Source organism: Haliotis rubra, unplaced genomic scaffold, assembly GCF_003918875.1.
Source record: "Haliotis rubra isolate DU_JTF1 unplaced genomic scaffold, ASM391887v1 Scf1684, whole genome shotgun sequence".
Lineage (NCBI taxonomy): Eukaryota > Metazoa > Mollusca > Gastropoda > Lepetellida > Haliotidae > Haliotis > Haliotis rubra.
In genome coordinates, this window is record NW_025765652.1 from 40,081 (window position 1) to 55,077 (window position 14,997).

Consider the following 14,997-nt stretch of genomic DNA (forward strand, 5'->3'; position numbering starts at 1 on the left):
ACGTCACATGGCGACCACACCATACCCTACACTCACGCCACAAGACGACCACACCACACGCTACACACACGTAACATGACAACCACATCACAACCTACACACGTCACATGACGACCACATCACACCCTACACACTCGTGACATGACGACCACACCACACCCTACACACCGTCACATGACAACCAAATCACACCCTACACACACGTCACATTACAGCCCCACCACACCCTACACACACGTCACATGACAACCACATCACAACCTACGCATACGTCACATGGCGACCACACCGTACCCTACACTCACGTCACAAGACGACCACACCACACGCTACACACACGTAACAAGACAACCACATCACAACCTACACACACGTCACATGACGACCACACCACACCCTACACACTCGTGACATGACGACCACACCACACCCTACAAATATGTCACATGTAAACCACATCACAACCTACACACAATGGACATGGCGACCACACAACACCCTACACACACGTCATAAGAGAATCACATCACAACCTACACAGACGTCACATGGCGACCACACCACACCCTGCACACACGTCACATGACAACCACATCACACCCTACACACACGTCACATGACAAACACATAACAACCTACACACACGTCACATGGCGACCACACCACACCACACCCTACACACACGTCACATACACTCATAACAAAAGCACGTGTGACACACGACAATGTCACATACACACATCACCAACTACGGTCATGGTGAATGACAACCACACCCCTAACTCCACTCACCTCACATATACCCACAACAAAAGCAGTTTAATAATTTAAGCTTTCAACGATCACGCAGATGATCCTGGTTTAGTGAGCAGATAGAGTGCAATTGTGCTTCACCATCTGCTTCAAAATCAGCGTCAACACGTATTGTTGGCTCGATGAATAATGATAATGTTTGGATATATGTTTGACACGGACATACTATCGAGTGAAACTGAAACGACAGCTTTTAACTGTATGCTGCCGCACCATTGGCAGCAGAGGTGAGGTTAAATTGGGTTTAACGTCGTGCTTGAGAATATTTCGCTCTTATGACGACGTGCATGCGTGTGTATGTTTATGTGCTGCTGCTTGTACTAGCCCAGACTGAAGCTGGTTTTCTAGTGCTAGCCCACTAAGATACCATGCCGCAGTGAAGCATGAATACCCCGCTCAGACACATTATACTGACTCCGAGCTGACCAGTCCTTGTTGTACCCATTAATGCCGAGTGCCAGGCAGGGACTAACAAGTACCATATTTTAACGTCTTTTGGTATGACGAGGTCGGGGATCGAACCCGCGACCTTCCGCTCTCCGGGCGGACATTCTAACCACATTGGCACCGGAACAAATGTGTTGGTTGAAACATCCAAACAAACCTGTTAATGTTCCCATTACGTATGTATGCTACGTTCCGCACACACGCAAGCCACGATATATTGTTGAACTTTGAGCACTGAATATACACCCATCAATAAAATGCAATGATCACATATCGCTGTGTCCAATACACAGTGCGACACACGGTACATGATGACCACACCATCCACTTCACATAACGACCACACCACACCCTACACACACGTCACATGATTACCACATCACACCCTACATATATCACATGACAACCACATTACACCCTACACACGCTACCTGATGACCACACCTTCCCCTTCACATAACGACCACACAACACCGTACACACACATCACATAACGAAAACACCACAACATAACCGGCATCCATGAAGGGCCACCTCCTCGTGGTGGGTGCTGGGTAACGCTAAGCGCCCTTCGACCCCCCGTTGTGGACCCGGGGGGGGATATTTGGTCCACCAACCCCTTTGCCGTGGGTTGCGCCCCTGTGTCGGTGGAGGAAGGGATTCTGGTGGTTGAGGGCACTGGTTCCAGGAACAGTGTTCCTTTGCCCAACACACCACTTTGGCCCTGACTTCACCTAGACGGGTGGTTGAATGGGCCCGGTTCAACCAATCGGCTGGTCATGCCAAGCCCTGTGTATGTATAGTGTGCTGCACAAATTTCGGAAACTATTTAAAAATGTATCATATGTTTTGGCTGCATGGTTATATGTATTTAAATTCCAAATGAGTCACTTCTATTTTGTAATTTGCCTAGAGTCTTATGCGCAGAAGGCGGTGGCTCATGGGCCAATCCGGTGGAAAAATTATTATTTTAGTTTTTCTGCTTGAGTATATCATCCGAGTATCCTTGGTGTTGCAAGTTGGAGGCCCACTTGTTTTTAGCATTGTCCTTTGTGATACTCCGTGGTGGGTGGGGAGCTCGGATGATGAAATTTCAAAACTAAAACATTGCTTATGAAACCCCAACAAAGAAAACCAAACGTCCTCTTGACACTGATCCTATTGACGATGACCTCAGACCGTCCAAAGCTATTGACTTTTGGCCACGTTTCGTAGTGATTGAAACTGTTGACAAGACACCGTTAAAGTTGAACCCTTTCGCAGTATCTAAGGGTATTCAGGGTATAGCCGGAGATGTTAAGAACATTTAAAAGTTACGCTCAGGTGCGCTGCTGGTTGAATGTGTTAAACGACATCAATCAGCCAACCTGATGAGCACCGAATCGTTCGTCAGCGTTCCCGTTACTGTCTCTGCTCACAAAACATTAAATACAAGCAAAGGTATCGTCAGAGACCGCGATCGGCTGTTTGCTGACATGTCAGAACTTGATATCGTGACTGAAATGAAAGACCAAGGTGTGCTGTACGTCAAACGCTTTTCAACCCGTAAAAACAATGAAACTATTCCAACCAACACTTATCTATTTTCCTTTTCTTCTCCGACAGCTCCCAAATCACTGAAGGCAGGTTACTGCAACATCCAGGTTGACTTGTATATTCCGAGTCCGCTCAGATGTTTTAAGTGCCAGAAGTTTGGCCATGGTGTAAAGTCTTGTACATTGTCCGTTGTGTGTGCTCACTGTGGTGAGAAGACACACACAACTGAAGATTGTACAAGAACCTTTAAAAAATGCACCAACTGTTCAGGAGAACATTCATCTTTCTCAAAAGAGTGTCCGATTTGGAAAGAACAAATGCAGATCAACAAGATCAAATTTAGCCAAAACATCAGCTTTTCTGACGCCAAAAAACTTGTGAAGAGATCGGAAATTACAGAAAGTTATGCTTCAATAACCAAAACACCAACTGAATCAAGCCCTAAAGTATCTACATCATCGACAAGCTGTCAAACAAACTTGACTTGGGTCAAAAGTGACAGTCCACAGTGTTTATATCCTGCTATATCATCTCAAACCACGGAATCACTTCCTAGTACATCTGAAAGGCAGGCAGAGTCATCTTCAGATCACAAGTCACTCACTCAGTCACGTTCACAATCTCAATCGTCATCTGATACTCAGCAAACTGCTAAAAGCAAACATAAACAGAAGCTTGATGCTTTCAAAAAACAAAGTGGCAGAGCCCCAAAAGGGTCGGAAAATAGAATTCAGTTATATAACAAATACGGATCACTTGAGGACATGGACGTGTCCGAAAACGTCCGTTCTAGGGCACATAGCTTGTCGCCCTCGAAAACAGTGCGGGGTAGATCCCCAATTAATCCGCCTAAAAGATAGGTCTATCTACCAATATTGTGCAGTGGAACTGTAGGGGACTCCGGACAAATTTTAATGAGATACAGCTAATTGTCCAAGATTTAACACCATCAGCGTTCCGTCTGCAAGAGACATATCTGAAACAGACAGATCATTTTAACTTACGCCAGTTTGAAGACTATAATTATTTTTCCCCTCCACGTGATAGAGCTACTGGAGGTTCTACTATCCTTACACGACAGAATGTTATTCACAGCCCTGTTACTCTTAACACTAATCTCCAAGCTGTTGCAGTGCGACTTACTCTGGGTGTAGCATTTACGTTGTGCTCTCTGTATATTCCACCTTCATCGACACTTCAGCTGACTGATCTTCAATCACTCTATGATCAACTCCTGAGACCATGTGTTATCATGGGTGACCTAAACGGTCACAACCCACTCTGGGGCAGTTCTACCATTAATACTAAAGGTAAAATAATTGAAGACTTCATTTCCAATAATGACCTGTGCATATTTAATGATGATTCAAGCACCTATCTGCATCCTGCAACTGGCACTTATTCTTCTTTGGATTTATCTCTTGCAGATTCTAACCTCCTGAATAAATTCGATTGGTCTGTTCATAATGACCTTTGTGGAAGTGACCACTTCCCAACTATCCTTTAAGAAATAACTCCATCTGATTCTCCATCGTACACAAGATGGAACTTTTCGAAGGCGAACTGGTCTTTATATGAAACTTTATGTACATCGAAACTGCGACCTGAATATTTCAGTGATATAACTGATCCCATTCAAACTTCTGCTGACATTTTAAAGCAAATAGCTGATGAGTGTATACCCAAGTCCTCTACGACTCCACATGTACGAAAACCATGGTTTAATACAGATTGTAGACAAGCCAGAAAAGCGAACTAAAGGGCAGAGCGTTATTTCCGCCATCATCCAACTGTCCATAACTTAAATAAATTTAAAATACTTAATGCAAAGGCGCGTCGTACCTTCAAACAAAACAAACGACAATCTTGGAAAAATTATGTCTCCAAAATTAATTCACGCACGCCAATGTCTAAGGTTTGGAACATGGTTCAGCGAATAAAAGGCAAAGGTTCAAAATCAGCTGTGCACCATCTTAAAGATGGTGATAACTTGCTAACTGATAAATCTGACATTGCAAATACAATTGGCGAAACCCTTGCCAAACATTCATCATCGGCAAATTATGTCCCTGAGTTTCAGAGATATCAGAAACAACAGGAAAAGACAAAGCTTCATTTCGAATCACATAACGGTGAAGATTATAATGAAGTGTTTTCATTACATGAGCTACATACTGCTCTTGAGCAAGCTCATGACACTGCAGCGGGTGATGACAATATACATTACCAGCTGCTGAAACACTTACCGGAACCATGTCTGATGACACTTTTAGATATATTTGACAAAATATGGACGTCTGGAGATTTTCCTCCTTCCTGGAGTAATGCCATTGTAGTCCCAATACCAAAACCTGGCAAGGATCATACAGATCCGTCTAATTACAGACCGATCTCTCTAACTAGCTGTGTTTGTAAAACCATGGAACGTATGGTGAATAATAGATTAACTTGGTATCTTGAAACCAATAGCCTTATAACCAATATTCAATGTGGTTTCAGGAAAAATCGTAGTACCATTGATCATTTGGTACGATTAGAATCCATTGTTAAGAATGCTATAGTAAGTAAACAACATGCTGTATCAATTTTCTTTGATCTTGAGAAAGCTTATTATACGACCTGGAAGCATGGCATTTTGAGGGATTTACATGACTTTGGTTTGAGAGGCTGTTTGCCTCTTTTTATATCAAAGTTTTTGAAAGACAGACAATTTCAAGTCCGAGTGGGTTCAACCCTGTCTGATCATTACAATCAGGATCAGGGTGTCCCTCAAGGCAGTGTTTTGTCTGTTACTTTATTTAGTATCAAGATTAACAGTTTATCCAAGGTTTTAAACGATTCCATTGATGGATCACTTTTTGTGAATGATTTTAACATTTCTTGTCGTGGTAAAAATATGCATACTATTGAACGGCAATTGCAGTTGTGTTTAAATAAAATAAATAAATGGTGTCTTGAAAACGGTTTTAAATTTTCCAAATCCAAAACTAATTGTCTACTCTTTTGTAGAAAATATAAACCGCATAAAGATCCTGAACTATCTTTAAATGGCACTCCCATCAAAGTTGTTAAGGAGGCCAAATTCTTGGGTCTAATTTTCGACTCCCATTTAACTTTTTTGCCACATATTAAATCACTTAAAGCCAAATGCCTGAAGGCACTCGATTTGTTGAAAGTTGTTTCCAACTCAAAGTGGGGAGGGGATCATGCTACCGTCCTCCACCTGTATCGATCATTGGTCCGCTCGAAACTTGATTATGGCTCCATCGTATATGGCGGAGCCTGCAAAAGCAACCTAAAACTACTTCATTCTGTCCACCACCAAGGCTTGGGTCCTTTAAAACCTCTCCTATTGATAGTCTATATGTTGAAGCAGATGAGCCTTCTCTTACACAACGCTTATAAAATTAACTTTACAGAATATTACAAAACTTTATTCCAATGAGTCAAACCCTGCATATAACTGTGTCTTTAATCCACTATGTGAAGATCTGTATAACAAAAAGCCTTCTCTTGTTCCGCCTCTTGGTATAAGATTGAAACCTTTCCTTTCTGCTGCTGGCATTGAGCTAGAACATACAGCTCCTTCCCGTTTTCTTTCTTCTCCGCCATGGCAATTGGTTAGGCCTGAAGTTGACCTAACATTAACTACATTTAAAAAATCAGAAACAAATGAATTACAGCATAAACAAGAATTTAGTCAATTAAGAAATAAATATAAAACATATAAATCCTTAGTTACAGATGGGTCCAAGGATGGTGGCGCAGTGGCATGTGCCACTGTCATTGATCCAAAACAATATCTTCTCGACTACCAAATAACAGCTCTATTTTCACAGCAGAAGCAAACGCCATCTTAACAGCTCTTAAATATATTAATAAACATCGTAAATATAAACAATATATCATCTTTTCAGATTCTCTTTCGTGTCTTCAGGCTATTAAAAATCTTTCTTGCAAACATCCACTTTTATTAGAAAATATTGAATTGTACAATGAACTTGCTACTGGCCAATGCGACATCGTCTTTTGTTGGTTACCCAGCCACGTTAGCATTTCTGGGAATACAATGGCCGATCTTGCTGCTAAGGCAGCACTCAACAAATCTGTGACACCACTTCTTATTCCATACTCTGATTACAAAGCCAGCATTAGAACATACATCCGCGATCTAATGCAGAAGAAGTATGACACCCAAGTAGGTATTAATAAATTACATGGAATAAAACCCTACATTGGTTACACCTACTTGGGTTGTCAGTCCAGATTTGAAGAGGTCATTATGCGGCGATGTCGCATTGACCATACTAGATATACCCATGAATATTTGCTTAAAGGCGAAGATCCTCCGTTTTGCATCCCTTGTGATGAAAGAATCACAGTCAAGCATGTCTTGCTTGACTGCATTGAATATTCCATCACAAGGGATATCTATTTCAAATCCAAAACTCTGAAGGATCTTTTTAATAATGTCAGTTCTCATTTAATTATTGACTTTTTAAAAAAAAATAGATTTGTTGAGTGATTTGTAAATAGATATATATTTTATTATTGGTAGTTTAGATTAGCAGCTGAGATTGTTAGTGGCTGTATCCTCAAAGGGGTTGAAGTATTGTAAAATTATTGTCCTCCTGAGAGGGTACGTAAGTCCCAAAACATTTAGTCAATCTAAGTGTACCTGCTTTTTAATCGTAGAATAAGTGTGTTTTTAATTTATGGCTCGATTTCTCTTCTGTCGCCAATGGCTGAAGGGATGGTGTAAATCCAACTAGGGTCCATGCAGGTAGCAAAAGTAATGTAAGTCCCCATGGTTCCTAGTATGGTGATCTCCCTTCAGTTGTTGGCGATCTATAGCCTGTTTTTATATTGTATTGTCTTCGTAAATAAACTAGTTTTACATGTTCATGCTAGTTTTAGACTCCATCTGTGATGCTCTAGTTATTTTACAGTCCTTCGCTGACTGATTCTTTAGCAACTTTAATTTATTATTTATATAAATCATTTCTCGTCACGATATGGCTGCAATATTGCCGAGGTGACGTTAAATACTAACTCACTCACTCACTCACCACAACATAACCAACACGCTCCAAGATGAACGCACCACACCCTACACACACGTCACATGATGCCCACACCACGCCCTACACCCACGTCACATAGACTTATAACAAAAGCACTTGTGACACACGACATCACACTGCTGTTCTCATGTCACATACCCACATCACTAACTACGCTCATGACACATGACACATGACACTTGACATATGACAGCGACACCAATAACTCCACTCATCTCACATAAGCTCACAACGAAAGCATTTTAATAGTCTAAACTTTCAAAATCACGTAGATGATCCTGGTTTTCTGAGCAGATAATGGAGTGCAATTGTCAGCATGTGTTGCTGGATCGATATAAAATGATAATGTTTAGATGTTTATTTGACACGGACACAGTATCGAGTGAAACTGAAACAACAGCTTTTAACTATATGCTGTCGCACCATTGACATGGGAACGAGTGTGTTGGGTGAAACACTAAAAAAACTGTTAATGTACACATTGCGTATGTATGCTACGATACGCACCCAAGTTAACAACAATATTTTGTTAAACTCTGAGCACTGAATATACATACACCCATGACTAAAATGCAGTGAACACGTAATGTTGTCTCCAATATACAGTGCCATTTGTAAGGTGGTGAAAGGTACTATGTTATATTGTTTCAGTAAAGTACAGATTATGTAGTGAAATGTTTACATTACCAAGAAAGTGTTATCCCAAATATAACAAATGTTGAATATTATATGCTGCGACCCTTTTGGCTTTTTTTGTGTGTGTGTATATATATCTCCCTCTCTCTCTGTTTCTTTTGTTTTAGGGAGTTTAGGGGATGCGAACCCTTTTGGTTTGGTTTTGTTGCATATCTCTCTCTCTCATGTGGCGTGTTTGCAGGGTGATGTGACGTGTGTGTAGTGTAGGGTGACGTCACCATGTGACGTGTGTAGGTTGTGTAGTGGTTGTCATTTGACGTGTGGGTAGGGTGTGGTGTGGTCGTCATGTGACGTGTGTGTAGGGTGTGGAGTAGTCATGTGCCGTGTGTAGGGTGTTGTGTGGTCGTCATGTGACGTGTGTGTAGGGTGTGGTGTGGTCGTCATGTGACGTGACGTGTGTAGGGTGTTGTGTGGTCGTCATGTGACGGGTGTGTAGGGTGTGGTGTGATTGTTGTGTGACGGGAATGAACGGTGTGGTGTGATCGTCATGTGACGTGTGTGTAAGGTGTGGTGTGGTGTGGTTGTTATGTGACGAGGGTGTAGGGTGTGGTGTGATTGTTGTGAGACGGGAATGAACGGTGTGGTGTGGTCGTCATGTGACGTGTGTGTAGTGTGTGTTGTGATCGTCATATGACGGGTGTGTAGGTGTGATGTGATCGTAGTGTGCCGTGTGTGTAGCGTGTGTTGTGGTCGTGATATGACGGGTGTGTAGGGTGTGGTGTGGTCGTGATGTGACGTGTGTGTAAGGTATGTGTTGTCGTCATGTGACGGGTGTGTCGGGGTGTGGTGTGGTCGTCATGTGACGGGTGTGTAGGATATGGTGTGGTCGTCATGTGATTGTTGTGTAGGGTGTAGTATGGTCGTCATGTGACGTGTGTGTAGGGTGTGGTGTGGTTGTCATGTGACGTGTGTGTAGGGTGTGGTGTGGTCGTTTGGTGATTGGTGTGTAGGGTGTGATGTGGTCGTCATGTGATATGTGGGTAGGGTGTGGTGTTGTCATGTGACGTGTGTGGAAGGCGGGGTGTGATCGCATTGTGAAGTGTGTGTAGGTTGTGCTGTGGTTGACATGTGATGTGCGTGTAGGGTGTGGTGTGATCGTCGTGTGACGGGTGTGTATGGTGTGGTGTGGTCGGCATATGATTGGTGTGTAGGGTGACGTGTGGTCGTCATGTGACGGGTGTGTAGGGTGTGGTGTGGTCGTCATGTGACGTGTGTGTGTAGGGTGTGGTTCCTTTTGATCTTGCAATACCAGTTACAAAGGAACAAAATGTCCACGCTACTAAAATTATCAGTTGTTTTGAGTAAGTAAGTGAGTGAGATGAATTTTTACGTCAAATCGGCAGTATTCCAGTCAGTTATGTAGATATCCATCCGCCAATCCACCCATGCATCCAGACATCTGGATATCCCGACAGGTTGACCTTAGTCCTTATTTCCTATTAATGGACACTTTGAGGTTCCGTGGCATTCCAAAGATCATTCACGCACTGAAGAACGTTCACACATGTACGGGACAAACTGCATGTTAGGCGAATATTACATGTCAATTCACTTATTGATGTGCTTTTGTTTTATCATTTCAGTTTAATTAAGACAGTAGGTATATTCTGCTAAAATAATTATAATTGTATCATCCATTGTCAGTTGAGTGAACACGTTTTCTTTTAAAAACAACATCATACAGCAGTAACACTACTGAACCTAATATGTACTCATGATCTAAACAAAATTGTACAATCGACTCTGGTTTTAGCACCTTATCAAGCCGAGTTCTCTGGCCTCTTCAGCTATTTACATGTGCTCTGATTTAATACATTGTGTTAGCCTCGTGCAAGATTCTGCAACAGCTGCATTTGTCCCGGATCTGCCCACTCCTAAAACAAGACATAAAAGCCGAGTTGTCAGCCCCCCTGCACACACGGCGTTGTGTGCTGCTGAGTTGAAGTCACCTGTCATGCACGTCGAGGTCCTGTCTGCCCTGCTTTGCCTTGTGGCCACAGCGTATGCAGGTAACTATTTTCTTTATTTATTTATGAATTTCAGCAACCATGTCATGTCAATTGCTTCCCGGAGTGGCCTGTGTATACCATTTCTGCCAACCAATCCACAGGGTATAGTTGATGCTTCTTCAGACCCTCCTGACGGAAACATATATTTCATGACATTTGAATACCTGGAAATGTTCCTCTTTCATGGCATAGGCACCCGTGAAGGGCCACCTCCTCGTGGTGGGTGCTGGGTAACGCTAAGTGCCCTTCAACCCCCCGTTGTGGACCCGGGGGGGATATTTTGGTCCACCAACCCGTTTGCCGTGGGTTGCGCCCCTGTGTCGGTGGAGGACGGGAGGCTGGTGGTTGAGGGCACTTGGAGCCTGGAACCGTGTTCCTTTTGCCCAACACACCACTTCGCCCCTTACTTCACCTAGACGGGTGGTAGAACTGGCCCGGTTCTATCAATCGGCTGGTCACGTCATGCCCTGTGCATGGAAATGTTTTATTTGGATTAATCATGACATACAAAAATTGTTGATTAAAGACTGTGACAACCTTATTATTGCAAATTTACATTTTGCCTAGAGTCCTATGCCAGAAGGCGGTGGCTCATGGGCCAATCTGGTGGTATAGACCTCTGAATTCTGAGTTTCTTAAGAAGAATGTCAAAGCCGAACCAGCTTGACACTTCTTCTTTTTGATTTCTTAGCTATTTATGTCTGTATTTCTGGAGTATAGCATCCCTGTAGCTCTGATCGTGCAGTTTGGTTTCCACTGCAGGGTCGTCCTTGTTGACACTCGATGGCGGGTGGAGATCAGGGTTGCTGAAAATCATTATAATATTATGGCTCACAACATTCCCCCTGGTTCAAAAACGAATAAACGTAGACACCTTTCAACATCATCTGATGATGAAGTCTCTTCAGCGGTGGTGGATTCATGGCCAAGATTCTTGGTTATTGAAACCGCAGATGGAAGTCCATTGAAACTGAATCCCTTTGCTATATCGATGGGTATCAAAAGTGTCTGTGGAGAGGTAGCAAACGTCACACGTCTTCGTTCTGGCTCCCTTCTTGTTGAATGTGCCCGGAGGCAGCAATCTGTAAACTTGTTGGGATTACAACAATTTGTTAATACACCAGTTGTTGTCTCTGTGCACAGGACATTGAACTCTTGCAGAGGTATCGTCCGTGACAGATCTCGTTGTCTGGTGTATATGACAGAAGAAGAAATTGCTGATGAATTGAAACACCAAGGCGTAACTGCTGTTAAGCGGTTTACCAGAAAACAGGAGGCAGATATAATTAAAACTAATACTTACCTGTTCACCTTTGGGCTGTCGTCTCTACCAAAAGCTATTAAAGCTGGTTACTTTAATATCCCAGTTGATGTTTACATCCCTAATCCGCTGCGATGTTTTAAGTGCCAAAATTTGGACACGGTGCCAAGTCATGCACTCGTAAACCAGTATGCTCCCGTTGCAGTGGGGCTCATGATAATACTGAATGTACCAAAGACATCAGATGTGCTAACTGTAATGGTGAGCACATGGCATCGTCAAATCATGTCCTAATTTTGAACTCGAGTCAAAGATTCTCAAAATCAAAATCACTAACAACCTCTCCTACCACGAAGCCAGAAAGTTAATACCTGCACAGTCTCAAACCACTACAACTCGATCATATTCAGCCACTGTTTCTTCCCCTGTTCATCATCCTGTAACAAAGGTTTCAATTTCATGCCAGACAGCCATATCTTGGGTAAAGGCCAAACAAGTTACACTCGATGACTCCACCCAGTCCTCTCAAAATGAGCAAAGTTCGTCAACAACTGCCTCACAGACAGAACAAGAACCAGAGACACAATCAACTCCAGGAAACATAAGCCATTTGTCAAATAAAGAAAAGAAAAGATGCGTAGGGCAAAGGCCCTCCAGCATTTAGAGGTACCATCTACCTCGTCAACATCCGTGACGGTTCATAATCCGTTTGGACCTCTTGATATGGAGGTCACTCCCTCACAGCCAGGACGAGGGAGTAGACATTCTTCGCGGTCAAGATCCCTGTTGAACCGCCATGAACAACTCTATTAATTTAGTACAATGGAATTGCAGAGGCCTTAGGAATAATTTTAATGATCTACAGTTATTATCACAAGATTTTAATCCATCGGTTTTAGTTTACAAGAGACCTACTTGAAAAGTACAGATAAGTTTGAATTGCGTCGGTACAATTCATTCCATTCATTCTCACCTCCAGGCGATAAAGCCACTGGCGGCGCCTCTATTCTCGTGAGGCAGGGTGTTATCCATAGCTCGGATCCTCTTAAAAGCAATCTTCAGGCTATTGCTGTCCGTCTTTCTTTACAGATAACCTTTACGCTTTGTTCTTTGTATATTTCTCCTTCTTCAGCTCTTCAGCAGTCCGATCTTCAGGATCTCTTTGACCAACTTCCTCAACCATGTATAATCATGGGAGATCTAAACGGCCATAATCCTTTGTGGGGTAGTGCCGATACCAACAGTAAAGGAAAAATCATTGAGGACTTCATTTCAAACAATAATTTATGCATCTTTAATGATGGATCTGTCACATATTTACACCCTGGTTCAGGAACGTATTCTGCACTCGATCTGTCGCTCACAGACCCAAGTATTTATAACGAATTTAAGTGGTCTGTCCACGATGACCTTTGTGGAAGTGACCATTTTCCTACAATACTTTCCGCTATAAACCCGAGTGATGACCCATCTACAACAAGGTGGAATTTTAATAAGGCTAACTGGCCATTATTTCAGACATTGTGTGCTGACAAATTGAAATCTGACTTTTTTGTCAATGTTTCAGATCCGATTGAGTTGTTCTCTGCTAAACTGAAGAATATTGCCGATGAAACGATTCCTAAGGCTTCTGCTAAACCACATGTTCGTAAACCATGGTTTACTGATGATTGTAAACAAGCTAGGAAGTGTAGGAAGAAGGCAGAGAAATACTTTCGACGTCACCCTACAGTTCACAATTTAGATGATGTTAAAATAAACAATGCCAAGGCTCGGCGTACTTTTAAACAAAGTAAACGTCAGTCTTGGAAGAACTTTGTATCAAAGATGAATTCCCGTACGCCAATGACGAAGGTGTGGAACATGATACAGAGAATCAAGGGCAAAGGTAGAAATTCTAGTGTTCATCATCTCAAAGATGGAGACGATCTTTTAACTGATAAAATTGACATTGCAAACAAGTTGGGTGAAACTTTAGCTACAACTTCTCACTCATCAAACTATAATCGAAAGTTTCAGAAATATAAAGATCATCACGAAAAACTTAAAATTAACTTTCACTCTGCTAATGGTGAAGATTATAATGAAGTATTTTCCCTACATGAGCTGAATACTGCCTTAGCGCAAGCTCATGATACGGCAACAGGTGCTGATAATATCCACTATCAGCTCTTGAAACATTTACCCAACGCATGTCTTGAAACACTTCTGAACATTTTTGATAATATTTGGACAACAGGACACTTTCCTCCTTCGTGGCGTCATGCCATTGTTGTACCGATACCTAAGCCTGGCCGGGATCATACAGATCCATCAAACTACAGACCTATTTCACTAACTAGCTGCGTTTGCAAGACCATGGAACGCATGGTCAATAATAGATTAGTATGGTTTCTGGAATCCAATAATCTTATTACTAACATCCAATGTGGTTTTCGCAAAAATAGAAGCACTATTGACCATTTGGTTCGGCTGGAATCATTTGTTAAAAATTCCATTGTAAATAATCAGCATACTGTATCAATCTTTTTCGACCTGGAAAAAGCTTATGATACAACATGGAAACATGGCATTTTAAGAGATTTACATGACTTTGGTTTGAGAGGCCGTTTGCCTCAGTTTATAGCACAGTTTTAGCAGACAGACAATTTCAAGTTCGTGTTGGATCAACCCTGTCTGACCTTTATAATCAGGATCAGGGGTTCCACAAGGTAGTATTTTGTCTGTTACTTTGTTTAGCATAAAAATAAATAGTCTTTCAAACGTATTAAATGACTCAATAGATGGGTCATTATTTGTGGATGATTTTAACGTTTCATGTCGTGGTAAAAATATGCATACCATCGAGAGACAATTACAGATGTGTTTAAATAAAATTCATAAATGGTCACTTGAGAATGGCTTTAAATTTTCACAGATAAAGACCAAATGTATACATTTCTGTCGAAAATATAAACCTCATAAAGATCCCGAACTGTACTTGGATGGCTCTCAATTAACGTTGTAAAGGAAGCCAAGTTTTTGGGACTGATTTTTGACAAGCATTTGACCTTTTACCACATATTAAGTCTTTGAAGACTAAATGCCTGAAGGCACTCGATTTATTGAAAGTCGTGTCTAATTCAAGGTGGGAGGGATCAAGCTACGCTCC